Genomic DNA, 14140 nt, shown 5'->3' on the forward strand with positions numbered 1-14140 from the left:
GTTAGCTTCCGTTTTGGGGACAGGGGGCTTGGCGTTCTCCTTTACCTTGTTAATGTAAGCTAGGTTAGCCTCCTTTTGTTTGTTTCTCAAATGTAGGCTACTTTCTAATTCGTGTGAGGTTTCCCTGTAATAAACTGTCCACATATTTTACCACCTTACATTGCAAGACACTCGCTTTTATCTGACACTGTCATAATCAAAACAGGACTGTCGCTTTCTTACAACTTTTGGTACGGCCATGAAGCCAAGCAAGGGGCATGGACTGTTTGTTGTGTTCAATTTTACACGGATTGTCGGAATTTCTGGGTTCCCAGTCGGAAACTCTACACGTGTACGGTTATAGCGATTAATCGTGCAGGCCTACCATCCACACAGAGGGACTCCTCTTGGACTTGTGAGTAGTTCAGAACTGAGGCTGATCGACACACTGGCGGGTTGAGGTCGCTGGTTGATATTGGCTTATTCTAAATGTTAGCATGAAAAAAAGAAATTGCAGTACACAAGTATATGCTGCATATATGTGAACCCAATTTTGTCAGACCGATTTATTTTCAGTGTAGTTTCTACTTATAGTTTCTATTGGAGCTGGACTGAGAAATCGGCCCGGTCAACATTAGCTTATTGCAGAGAATTCATTGACTACTAAGCGTCCGTCATCAAATGGCAGCACTGAAATGCTAAACTAGTATTGAGGTCATTTTAAAATTGTGTAACCATTATAGCTTGTTCACCTGTAGAATGTCCCATTCAGAATGTATATTGGTCACAATTCTTAAAAAAAAAAAAAAAATACAAAAAAAATTATCTAAGGGATCTTTGTTAGATTGTTGTTTGTGGTGTTTCTCAAATATCAATATAAGTATTGGACAAAAAAGAAGAGAAAAAAAACATTTCGGGAGGAAGTTTCTATACAATTAATTTCCTTTTGTTTACTAATCAAAACGTACAGTTACTTTTTAACCTACAGTCATATATTGTTTCTCAATAGTAATATACTGCCTCAGGACATATTCTGCAGAACTCAAACTAATTTGAGAGATACCTGCCAAATAATATTTGAGGACCAAAATGATTAAGTCCCATTCTGATTTACACAGGCTAAATGACGCATGGGTAGTAAATGAAGATAAACTACACACAAACACATCTCACACTTTGGAGCTCTCCAATACTTCCGTCCTTTACTGGGGCCACTAAAACACATCTACTGGTTCTACTGGATTAAATGGTCTATGTTCTCTTCACTAGACTTGTGTAGTGACTAACTGACTAACAGGCAAGTCTAAACCCTTGAGCAGCGATAGATATAAACTGAAATACCAACACCGATCCAATGATTTTTCTGTCTTACATTGGCCTTTTTGGTCCAAAACCTCGTTTCCCACTTTCTGAATATTTTTATTTTTAATTATCTCTCACTATTACTAATACTTTGTTGGTATCACTGTTGGCGAGGCATGAAACTACATTCTGAGTTTTGTTGCTCACATTTTTCCGGAAGCAATTTTGCTTATTTATGTGTGGAACAAAATGGATTAATAAAGCCGCCGAAGCAGAATGATTCGAAGCTAATGAACAGTGCCCACTCAGAAAATAGGAGACGACTTGCATTTGAAAAGGATTAAGACATTTCATTGCACAACAAATGCCGTACAAAAATCACGTTTGGTTAAATCCTACTTGTTTTTGTAAGCTTGTGAGATGAAAACACTTCTTTGAAAACATGGCAAATAAAAAGGGGTTAAACTAACCCAATTAGAACATGCAAGACACATTTAGCTTCTTTCATTATACAAAGACAAAGGTTACAGGCCTAACCCATGCCTCCACCATAATTACTGTTCACTGCCATCCATGCATACAATTCCTCAGCACCCAAATTCTGGAGCCAGAGCTCCCCCCCGCCCCCCCAGTTAACTGCACTCCCAGCCAGCAACATGCCAGTCTGCAGTCTGCACACGGCTGCAGTTCAGCGGACCTAAGAGCATCAGACCATCTCCCCGAGGCTACTGTTTTCACAAAAACAGACACTTTTTCTTTGCAGCCTCCCCATCTGAATCAGTGTGCCATGGAGGGAGATCGGGTGGTAAGACATTACACTCAAAAGTAAAGACAACCAACGCCTTGCCATTCGACACTATGCCATTTGGATGACACTTCAATTCAAAGTGCTTCTCAGTACATTGAGTGATTTTCAGAACGCATGAATGTGTGTACACGTTTTCCCAAGTTAAAATCGGGAAACACAACTCTACCCTTGGAGATGTTACTAGAATGTTGTATCTTAACTAAAATCCAACTTAATCCTAAACCTCCTGAAAACAACTAAAATATCAGTCTGAAGGAGAACTGACTAAAATCTACACTACACAAACCTTGCAAGGGAACATTTCATTTTACACTACATTTCGTGATGGATTTAGTTAAACACAATCATAAAACTCAGGTCACAATAACTTTGTGCCAGGGGAGCAGCGTAGTAAATTAAAGGGCAAGACTATTCCTCACTTCCCATTATATGGTTCAGGAGAAAACGTTTTCCCTCCCGGTGAACTCCCTGTGGACGTGCTGCTCTTCTAAACCATCCATCTTCTCTCACTGCCCTTATACCATTATATTTAGAGCTTTACATAACATCAGACTGGTCCCTCCAGGCCAAGCCTCCATGACAGATGTAGTAATGATGGCTGCTCTCTGAGAATTTAAAGATGTTAGTTATTCAGAAATGCAGTAAACTAAGTAGTTTGTACAACAAGGCTGCCAATTTTGGGGCAGTGTGCCGAGTTTGGCCCGTCCATTCTTTGTTTTGGCCATGGATTTGACATGCTCATGCCTATTTTCTTCTTATTTTAAAAGTAATGACTACGAAACGTACATTTTGTGCAGTTAAACGTGCATAATCTGAGTTTAACGGCAATGTAAAGCACAGTGCTGTTAAACTTCCTATTTAAATTACATACTGTACGTACGTTTTGTCTACGGAGAATGGCATACTTTACGGTATTCCTCAACATTCATTTTTGGCCCGCTGCCATCCAGATACATTTTGGCTCTTTGTATTAAAGAATTTGGGCACCGATTTGACTGAGATCAAGTGAATTGAACTTTCTTGGTTATGTTTGGTACATAGACATATATGTTTCATATCTATGGTTTGGTAGTTTAGTTTGAGCCTGTGACAAAGATAGGACATGGGCTAAATACATGGCTGAGGACTGATAAGGTGACAACGACCATTTTCGCTGCGCTACCAACCACTTGATAGCAGCACTACTGGAAACATAGCCTAGTTTACAGGACAGCAAAGACATTCAGAAACGTACTGCGGATCCATGAAACCAAACTCCATCATGTGCCGTTTTAAACATTTGCTTTCTAGGTTTCACTGTTGAATTGTGGAGTATTTGTTCAAGTTAATTATCTAGCTAATCTGATTAAAGGCGCAGCCAGCTGTGACTTTAGATAGAAAACCCAAGGAGTTGTTAGCAGGACAACAGGCAACATTTGGGCCTTGTGCTTTAACGTGACTGTAAGTTCCCTTTCTTTTTCCAAGCATGGAGGAGACGGAGGTGTTCCTACGCATGAAACGGACTAAAGGGCTCCTGAGAAAGCAAAGTACGTAACGTTACGTGAACAGACAGTTTTCCCATTTTATTCATTTTCAGAGCCCAAACAACATTATCTAAAATAAAACAGGTGGTTGTGTATCAGACATAAAATAACTGTCAATTTTAGAACCACTATTCTTGAATTAGCTCTTATTATGACCAATTATTACAATAGGGAACAACAGCTATGACGTTAAACCCTTTAGCACGTAAACACAAAGTGAAGTGAAGCTAACGTTAAATCCGAGAGTGAAGGAATAAGCAGCTCACCTTACTGGCGGGGGGCTGTGGAACAGCCAGTGTTGGTCAGATAAGGAAGACTCCGGAGCTGAGATTGGATACAGAAAAACTTCCCGAAAACAGTAGCTAAGGTTATATCCAGAGAAATGTGTGGTCCGTTAACGAAGCTCACTAACTCCCAGCTATCGACGAGTGGCTAACAAGTTCGCGCATATTTTTTTGCAAAACTTGTACGAAAGAAAGAGAACGTGCGTCCCCCACTCCGAGAAACGCAAATACTCAACGGAGCGAAAAAAAAAAAAACTTTCTATAGAGTGGAATTTCTTGTTTTATTTTAACGTTTTCCTGATTTGCTTTGCGACACGCTTCTTTTAGCTTAACGGTAACTGGAGAACGTTAAGCCAAACAGATCCGAAGAAACTACGTGAGTGCGAGCCTATGCAGTAGCTCTTGGTTGTCCCTTTATCCCAAACGTTTCGCTCGCGATGAAACGAAGTCGCTTCACCTCCGAAAACTGTATCGTAAAGTTCTTCAACTCACTGTAACAAAATATCCGCAAACAAAATGCCATGCGGTGTAATAGTTCTATAAAAGAGGGCTACTTAAATTAATCCTAAAAAGTATTTTGACGATTCCTGGCGGAGAGATGCTTTTAAACAACGAAGACTCCGGACTGCTCCAAACCAAACCTCCCCCCTTAAATCTGAGAGAATATGCGCATCCTCCAGACCATTGTCAACCGCAAGGCACTGACACAGACAACTTCCTGTCTCTAGCTACAAAATAAATGCCAAGAGTAAGCAAGTTGACTAGCTAGTTCACTTTTGGACAAATATATTTGGCTCGATGTCCAGCATGATTGTTTAGCTCTGCTCTACGAGACAGACATATTTAGCTCCTATTCCATCTTTTGCAGAAACAAAGGGAAACGGCTGGAGAATATTAACGGGCTGTGTTCGGTTGCATTTATTGCAATTAGTGATTGTTGAGTTAAAACTGAAAATCACCATTACATCAAAATGAAGAGCTATACCACATCTTTTTACTTTTACTTGAGTTTACCTTGTAATTAATGTATTGTTCTTCACATACATTTCCAACCGTTGTTATTTAACTATTTATTCATTTAACAAAACAGTTATTTAACCTCAATTCTCATAGGATGGTAATTCATCTAAAGATTGTGCAACATCAGCCATGTTAATTATTTTTACACAAATTCACTCCATATTCAATGCATTGTTTGATTCGATTTTAAGTTTGTTGTTTTAATCCACACGCATGCGGATTCCCCCTCCCGTTCTCCCTCTATCTGTGAAGTGCGGCTTTTATTTTGAATGTCCAAGAGTCGGAATTCCGACATTATTCAGGCTGTTATTTTCCAGCTTGACGCAGGTCTACCCAGGCTGGTAGGTTACCCGGCCCCGCCATCCACAGCACCTTTCCATTAGAGCTCCGACTCTCCACACCGCGCTCTTTGCATTGTGGGATTGGAGACTACACACTAAGGCTAATACTCTATACATAATTATAGTGCTCCTGTATACATTTCAACTAACACAATGGAAATAAACTACATAAACTAACTACAAAGTACAAACTCAGTATTTATTAAATCATTATAAGAAATATATAGGAAATACATAATAAATATCAAATAAGATCCCTATAAGGTCATTAAAGGCCATAGATGCTTATTCTTATTGAACACCACTTTCACTTTGGAAGAGTCAAAGATTAAAAATCCTTTTTTAATCCCTAAACAAGGAAAGTCACTGTACAAGACACCATACAGATGAACAAAACGCATAAGTTAAGAAAATAAAGAGTAATATGTATTTACAGTAGGCTATCAAGAAAATAAATAGTACATAGGTCAAGGTAAAGGTCAGTTTAGTGTCACTAAAAATGTCCCATGTGGACATAGAAGGATATTAATATAAATGTGTGTTGCATATTACAAAGACATTGAGCTCTAATTAAAAACGTTAACAATGAGACTTTTCAAAATAAAAGCATGTCCACTTAAAAAAGTTGCAATAACATCCAGGGAGCCCACGCTGATGGTAGACGTGAATGAGTGGAGTGGGCAGTAATATGATTGTGTAGCTGAGGAGGGAAAGTGGTTTTCTTTGCAGGATTCAGACAACCAACATGAATACTAATTAACTGACAGAAAGTAACCACTTTCATCAACTTCCCGTTCAAGGCGACTATAAAAAAAGCTTTATTGTGCTGGCGTGAAGATAATATGCTTTGGCAGCATTTCAAAGAGCATCAGAATTTCAAATGTATCAGCCAAGTCAGCACAAACACAAGTTTGCACTGCCTGATCAAACACATAGTTCATATGTGAAGACCTCATATGGTCTTTGATTTCACGTCACAATGGATAAATGATTGACGACTGAAGCTGCAGAGACACATGGGAGCAGATTTGTGTTTCAACATGTGTTAGCCTTTAATCTTCCATGCAATGTTAACTCTATATTATGTTAAAGCCATTCACAAAAGGAGGTGAGTTTATATTCACTTTACTGTATGGATATCTAAATTCAGTATTTTGAAGAGCAGTACTAAGGTTTCACATATAAACACAACAACTTTTGTTCTGGACAATATTTTGCTGGTTTGAATCCAGGTCTGTGACATCTTTTTCTGTGTGCCGATGAACGGTGGGTTGGGAGCGCTTGGAGCTCCTATAATGAAGCAGAGCAGCAAAGGTCTGCAGAGATCCACAGGATGACGTGAAACACAGATCTCGGCAGCCCTTTGGCTATTCCGAGCTCTGTGCACTTGTGCCATGGACGGAAGCCAAACGCTTCATTTTAACACACTGCCCACACAAAGATGACACAGAGCTGGATTAAGAATGGCAAAGTATTCCTTTAATATTACTACATAGTGTCAGTGACTCCTGTGACACCAAACATCCACTGTACTTCACTGTACCGGTAAATTATAGTTTTTATAGGTATGTCTATTTCTGTGTAAGTACATTAAGAGTAGTCTGGATCAACGGAAGTACATTTTCAGGACAATTTCCTGACATGTCAACCACCTTAAACTCAAACTGTGTTCACTTCAGGAAACGAAAACAAACTTCAAGCTGGCAAGCTACATGCTGAAAAGCTAGTTTAAATAAAAATTGGGATCTTGCAACAAGGCATGTCTGCTCAGTTCTTCCGGGGAATTATTGTAAAGATTTACAAGGAATATGTTTACGGCATGTACTCTCTAACTGGGATGTTTGGGACCGATTGGTGGTGGTTGCTTTGCACGAAATACACACAGCAATACACTGGTAAAAGCAACTTATAAAATAACCATGTATCTAGCAAATGTATATAGCTCATGTTACAGTATTGAGTATAACAGTTCACTTCATTTTATTGCATGTGGTGTCTTCTTTGTGCAGGCTGAAAATGTTTCACCAAAACAAATTTCTTACCGAGTCTATTTTGCAGATCTGCACATCTGGAGCCAAGATGATTGTGATTGGTTTAAAGAAAGGCAAACAAACCAGTGTTTTTTCTCCTTTCCTAGAACGTACTGTATGTGTGGTGTATAGACAGACCTTACTTCACACATGCTGTGGGGATAGGTCTGGCAATATGAGACTACAATTAGAGTAACAAAAAACAGAGTCAAATCTTTTGTTTGTTTACACACTTACTTGGCCAATTAAAGCGGAGTCTGATTTGTAGACGCTGCACTTTTCTACTACCTGTCCTCTATCAAGAAAGCAAACACTATCTTATTGCTGTTATTGGTTGTAACACGAGCCCCAAACTGAGCTCTTATCAGCAAACACAGGAGGATCTTAGCATGATGTTACAGGATGTATGACTTCTTTGACTCATCCAGATTTGATTAAGCCTTGATATTGTAAAAGATCCACCTACAAAATAAAAAATTTAGATTACAAAGTGAAAGAAGAGATCCAAACAGAACAACACACTGTATGAATAAAAGCGTTACAGAAAGAAATGCATCAAAATACAAACCTTTCAGTGCAGTACGCAGTAAAGTTTAGAGGCTAGATAGATAAAGATGCTTGAAATTCTAAATGCTGTGAGATTGTGAATATTTTATTTATATATTTTTTGGTAACTGCAGCTTTGCCATGTTCAAACGATCAGTAAACAGACAGTAATCAGATGCTCATCACACGCAGTCACAAAATTTGAATGTTAAATACTCTTACTGAAAACGTCAGTTGTGCCGTTTAAAACTTCTGTTCAGTTCTATTCATTTCTTAAAGTGGAACTCCACAGATTTCACACATCAAAGTCCGCAGGACTTAGGGAAGTATTCCCGCATGCGTAAAACAGTTGAATCATGCCTTTTGTGACTCCAGCGACAGCTGTGTGAAGTCTGATAACTTGCCTAAAGGGCATCACTTGATGCAATTTATCAGACTTGAGCTTTAGTTTAAGTTTGAAAATGAGAAAAATGTATCTGGTTGTGTAGAGTAAGAAATATAGGACAGTACCAGAAGTCTCTTCTCAATGTAGCTTGAGGCTAGCAGCTAAAGGCCGCTCTCAGCTTAACAAACCGTCAGTGGTCGAGATGCATTTTGGGTAACGTAGGCCCTGGTTTTTACAAGAAAACCGAATGCGTGGAATAAAAAAAAAGCTTACATATCGGGTTCTGTTGTATTGATTTCAAACCTTTTTGTTGACGGGCCATTGTGAGTCTGGGAATGTTATAGGAGTACAATGCTAAACAGGTGGCATACTCTTTTTAAGAAATAGCCAAGCGCAACATTTTGGGAAATATATTTGTTTCTGCCAAGTTAGATGAGAAGATTGATGCTACTCTCATGTCTGTACACTAATTATGAAGCTACCCCCAGCAGCCGGTTAACTTAGCTTAGGTTAGTACGAAGAGTAAAAACAGGGGTTGGGTGGTTTTATGGGAGGTTATCTGGCTATTCTGTGGCTGGGTGCAGTTTCTTCCTGGAGTCTTGTCACCACAAGGTTGTCAGACAGACAAGAAGTAGTCCAGCACATAACAAAATTACATTCATAACAATGGAAATCTTAATTAGGGAGTTTTTAAGGTGCTGGCAGGCAGATTTTTTTAAACCTTTGAACAGAGCTAAGCCAGCCTTTCCAGTCTTTATGCTAAGCTAACTGTCTGCTGGCTGTAGCTTCATATTTTCTGTAGGCTACAGACATGAGAAGGGTATCCATTTTCTCAGCAAACTCTTGACAAGAAAGAAAACATGCATACATCCAGAAAGTCTAAACTACTAGAACTATTCCTTAACGTAACACAGCCTGACTAACGCCAAAAGGACACATTGCCTTTATGTAACAAGTTTTGATCGGTGTATTTCAGTCAGACATTCTCGCATTTCAAATTTCTAAACTGCCTGTTTTTGCCAAATGTACTTTAAGCTCAAATTAACTCGCGACTTAAAAGAGAGCTGCTGACTATGTAGCAGATGGAGTGTGAATCTGACAACCGCATTCATACCAGAGAAAAACCAAGCGTGTTTATTAGGGTAACTAACAGTGAGAGTTAAACGTGCAATGTGCTGCCATCAGCCACATCTTACGTTCAGATCTTTAAAACACGACTGAGAAAACCTTTGATGCAACAAGTCGTTTGAAACCACATATTTTCGAGACACTTTTTTTGTGTCACTGATAAAGAGTTCCCTTGGGATATGCAGCACGCTGTTAATGATTTAAATAGTCTACAGAGGACAAGAAAGCCTTGGAAGAAGTCATAACATATGGCAATGGTTTATTCATTCTGTTGCTTATTGTTTTCCTCCAATGATAGGAGGTGACTGATCTGGAACTCTTCACCCCAGTCTGAGCAGCGACAGCTGTGGGTGGTAAAGATTCTGCAAAACAGAGGGGAGAAAATAATAAAACAACAACAATTGCAGACCAATAAAAGACGGTCGTTGTTTTTTTATAGCAGCGCAGGGGAGACAAATACCGTTTTTCCACTGTGTGGTATCTACTCTACTCGCCTTTTTTGGTTTTCCATTATGAAAGAAAGTCCCTGGTACTTCCTAACAGGTACTTTTTTTAGTACCACCTCTGTCGAGGTTCCATGCGAGCTAAGGCAATCCCAAAAGGTGACGTTGCTACCTCCAGAATCAAAAGCAAACACACCTTCGACGTTCAGTGTGTGTGTGTGTCGCGTTAGGTCACGGCGGTCTCCTGCTATGACGACCAGCCCCGGCTCGCCTCACACATGAGGCAGTACTAATCTGCAGTGGAAAAAGGAGGACGGGGCACCGCGGTCGAGCTGAGTCAAGCAGGTACCATTAATGGAAAAACGCCAATACTACTATATTTCTGTATTGGTTCACTGGCACACATAAGAGAATGAAAGCTAACATGTATATTGAGGGGACTAATTTGAGAAAAAAAGCTGCAATTATTAATCATTAACCTGTCCCTGGGATGTGTAAATGCCATGGTAGCTCAAGAAAAATATAGGTGAGCTTACCGATGGGCTATAAAATGAAGGCATCAAGTTTATGATTTCTATTAATAATTACATAGAGCAGTTTTTTTTCTCTGTATGGAGATGTTGAAAAATGTTGGCTACAAAAGATGAAATCATGTAAATAAGTCATTTATGTTATCTGAGATAGGACCGGCCCTACGTAGACTTTAAAGTCAGTTGAACTTTCGCTCTGATGCGTCTGACAAAAGCTCAGCCTAAACACAGTCTGTTTTAAGATGAGGTGGGGCATTTCTGATCACTCCTCACTTCCTTTCAGCGTAAGGAAATGTGCCGGACACTGTTAAAGCCAGGAATACCTTATGCAAAAGCAAACTGAAGGAGGTGAAGCCACATATGAGCATGGGAACAAACAGAGAGTCATGCAATCCTCACAGTGAACAATACCTGTCCCAGGGATGCTTTGCATGATGATTTCCCTACCAGCTTCTTCATCGCCCCAAAGTGGTGTTTTATTGTCCTAGCTTTTCGTGTTTGCATTCCATTGTTACTAGGCAAGTACAAATATCCTCCTTTATGCAGGAAGACCTCAGACAGACCTTCCAATACGTTGTTAGAGCCCAGCCCTCATCCATCCGTCAGCAGTGCCCCTGTTCTACACAGGGCCCCCCAAACTCTGCTCACCACCCCCAGCCTGTTCATTGACATTACTCTGTTGTGGCTTTCCGGGCCTTTATGCTGGCTGTTGTCTGAGGCAGATTGAAGACCTTTTGTGTTTGTCAGCCCCTGTCCCGAGTGGCCGGGAGGAACCTGCTGGGCTGCGAGGGGAGAGACTGGAATGCGCATATGAATGGGCTAGTGTGTGCCGGGCACCTGCTGACAGAGGGACGGCGTGCCTCTATAAGTCTTAGTTCATCAGCGTAACCATCTTGTTCAATTACACGTGCAGCACGGTGTTGCGTTCCCTGGTCATTCACACTGAATGGGAGTATTGTCACTGCAGTTGTGAATATTTTGCCGTTTGGTATTGTAGGGGAGTTCTTTAGCATCCCCAAATTCAATTATTCACGTATGCCCTTCTGTTGTCCTCCAACTATATTTCCCATCATGTCTAGATGCAATGAGGAATCTGATTTATCTGATCTGATTTCTACAAAATAAGGGTATGCAGGATCTTGTCTTAACATGAAGTCTGCCTTTTATGCTCCATGTCTAATGAATGATTCTGATGAATGAATAAAAGTAAACTCTATTTCAGCGGACCAATCATTGTTTGAAAACCTTTTTTTTTTTTTTTAATCAATACCACTCTTTAAAAACACTATATTACAAGTTCTGCATTTGAAATGTGTTATTTATTTTTTAAAGCTTTGGTGTGTTACTTTTTGATATTATTGAACGACTGTAACATTCAAGCCATTGCCAAATGTTTTTGTTGCTACAAAGCCAATTAGGCTATCAACTCCACACTACTCTCTCTGTATTTCTCAGTATGGCTATGTTCAGAAGATTGGGTCATCCGGTGACTTTCCCGTGCAGAAACTCAAGTGAAATAATTACCTCTTCCATCATGTATTTTTAATCCTCTGTGTCCTCCTTGGCTACTAGCAAATATGCACGATCGCGGAAGGCTTGTACCATGTGGACGCGCCCATAGGGTTGTTGTCATTACTTAATTCCGCAATTCCTCATTAAAAACAAATTGAGTTTGAATAACACTAAATCATGTTGGATAGCCATTTATTTCATTTAACCAATCACAACCATCCTGGGCGGCCATAGGCCCCAGTAGTGGGGCCCATGGCATGGGCGAGACTTCTTTACATGCTTTATTCCAGCAATGTACATCCGTTGAGCCAGACTACACATAAAACAGATGTGTATTCAACATTAAAATTCATTTTTCTACCAAACTATGTCCAATATTAGAAATAAATGTGCAATATTTACCCTCCTGTTTTTGTTGTTGTTGTTGATGTAGCTGTTTTTGGTCTTAACTCCTGAAGAAAATATCTGTCTCCTCGGCTGCTTAATGCTCCACTTATGTAAAAAACACTGAAGTTGCTTGCTGGAAAAACAGAAACATTTGCTCAGCTTTTTTCTCTGATAACTTCAGATACAGATGTCGGATGACTAAAATCCTGGTTGTTTTTAGACAATTTAATATGGAAGAGTTACATATTGTATCTTTAAGCTAGAACTTTTAAGATAAGCTTGAATAACTGTTCTTGTTCTAATTTATGTTATGAGTCTTAAAGTGCTCCATCTTCATGTAAAACCAACTTCACTGATAATTGTATCAATGACTATGGGACGGAGAAATATGGGGGGGAATCTCTGGGCACCTCACAATTCGATTCCGATTATGAGGCCAACGATTCCATTTTTAACCGATTATTAATGCATCTTGATGCAACAATTTATTTAATGTACATTTCCGTGCGTGATTAAAAAAAATATACATATAAATCTGAGTTTGTTCGATTTTGACACATGCAGTTTTCACAGTAATCTTCCATGTCAGAGGCTCACTCATGCTTAAAGGTGGAGAATTGGCTTCTTAGAACATGAAACATGAGGTGGTCAGATGTCATGTGATAAAGTAGATTAACAGCTTACATGTGTTTTGCCTAATTATTTTAAGTGTGTCTTTTTAGATCATGTGTATAAATACAAAACAATTTTTTTTCTCCTTTTGGCCATTTTTGTGTGTTTTTTTTCTTCTGCATTCTTGCCTAAACTCTAAGTTGTTGTCCATTATCCCATCCTCTTTCAGTCACTCTGTTTTCTGATTTGTACATGTCTGGAGACAGTAACCTTTGAATAAAAATCCTCACTCTTTTTAAAATATTGATTATTAACTTATCAGAATCGAGCCTTGAATCGTTCTAGAGAGAATCGCAATGCATCTAAGAATCGATTATTTTTCCTACCCCTATGGAGAAATATATTGTCTAAAACTGTACTTGTGTATCTGTAGATAAAATTAATGAGTTCTTCTTCTTCGCTATAAACTAAAGAGGGCAAACGAGACCAAAAAAAGACATGCGAGTTAAACTTCATAGGATGGACGACAACGACAAGTAAACATGCATATGAACAACGAGCTGCAAAAGCTCAATGCACTCTGAACTAGGGACACACACAGTAGATTAGTGTGGGCAGTTGATAGTTTATGTGCCGATTTGGCAGATGATATACAACATAATCTGATTCCTAACAGCAGTCTGGTGTGATGGGCCCTAGATATATGATCCCGAAAGCTTCATTGATTCTCCTCTGACTCATATGGTACAGTTTAGGGGTTGTTTGTCTGGCCCTGCTTTTGAGAAGATTACATCTCCATAATCAATAAAAAAAAAGAAGCATCCACCAAAGAGTCTGAGAAAAAAATAAACATCTGAGAAAATAAACTTTCCCCCCTTAAATATACCCACAATATGCAGAAATCACAGCATGTTCACTGAGCACAAATTCCTGGGGAAACCTTTTCAAGATTATGGTTGCTGGTAGAGACGTTATGACATTGTCCAGATGTGTTGGTTGAATTTTTAGTCCAAGTGTGGCTGCAGGACCCTGAATTTCACTGACATGGCTTTTAAATCTTTCAGATTAAAAAGAAGTATGTTGAATATATCTACAAAATAAATGTTTCACATCATCCAGATTTGTGCTTGGCTGGATCACCTGATAAGCCTGACATTTCCCACAGTCACAGTGTCGATTGCCTGGAAGCTGAGATGCTGGTCTCTGGTCTCATGGCTCTCATCAGCCGCTGACGTGGAAAACGGGAGCATAAGATCTAAAACATCCCTTCAACCAGCAGACAACATGCTGCTTTGAAGTGGGAGTGGGCC

At 39.4% G+C, this 14140-nt stretch overlaps 1 protein-coding gene across 4 annotated transcripts in view; it reads right to left on the reverse strand.

Moving 5' to 3' along the window:
* Positions 1-4573, reverse strand: part of fgfr1a (fibroblast growth factor receptor 1a) — a 28062-nt gene extending 23489 nt beyond the window's left edge. For 2 of the 4 annotated variants that reach the window (XM_034871329.1, XM_034871327.1), the window contains exon 1: positions 3879-4573. The gene's annotated coding sequence lies outside the window, so the exon portion shown is untranslated. The remainder of the gene's footprint in view (positions 1-3878) is intronic. The other 2 variants (XM_034871330.1, XM_034871328.1) reach the window with 1 other exon arrangement.
* Between the last annotated feature and the right edge of the window lie 9567 nt (positions 4574-14140).

The sequence above is a fragment of the Etheostoma cragini genome, chromosome 5 (assembly GCF_013103735.1).
Source record: "Etheostoma cragini isolate CJK2018 chromosome 5, CSU_Ecrag_1.0, whole genome shotgun sequence".
Classification (NCBI taxonomy): Eukaryota; Metazoa; Chordata; class Actinopteri; order Perciformes; family Percidae; genus Etheostoma; species Etheostoma cragini.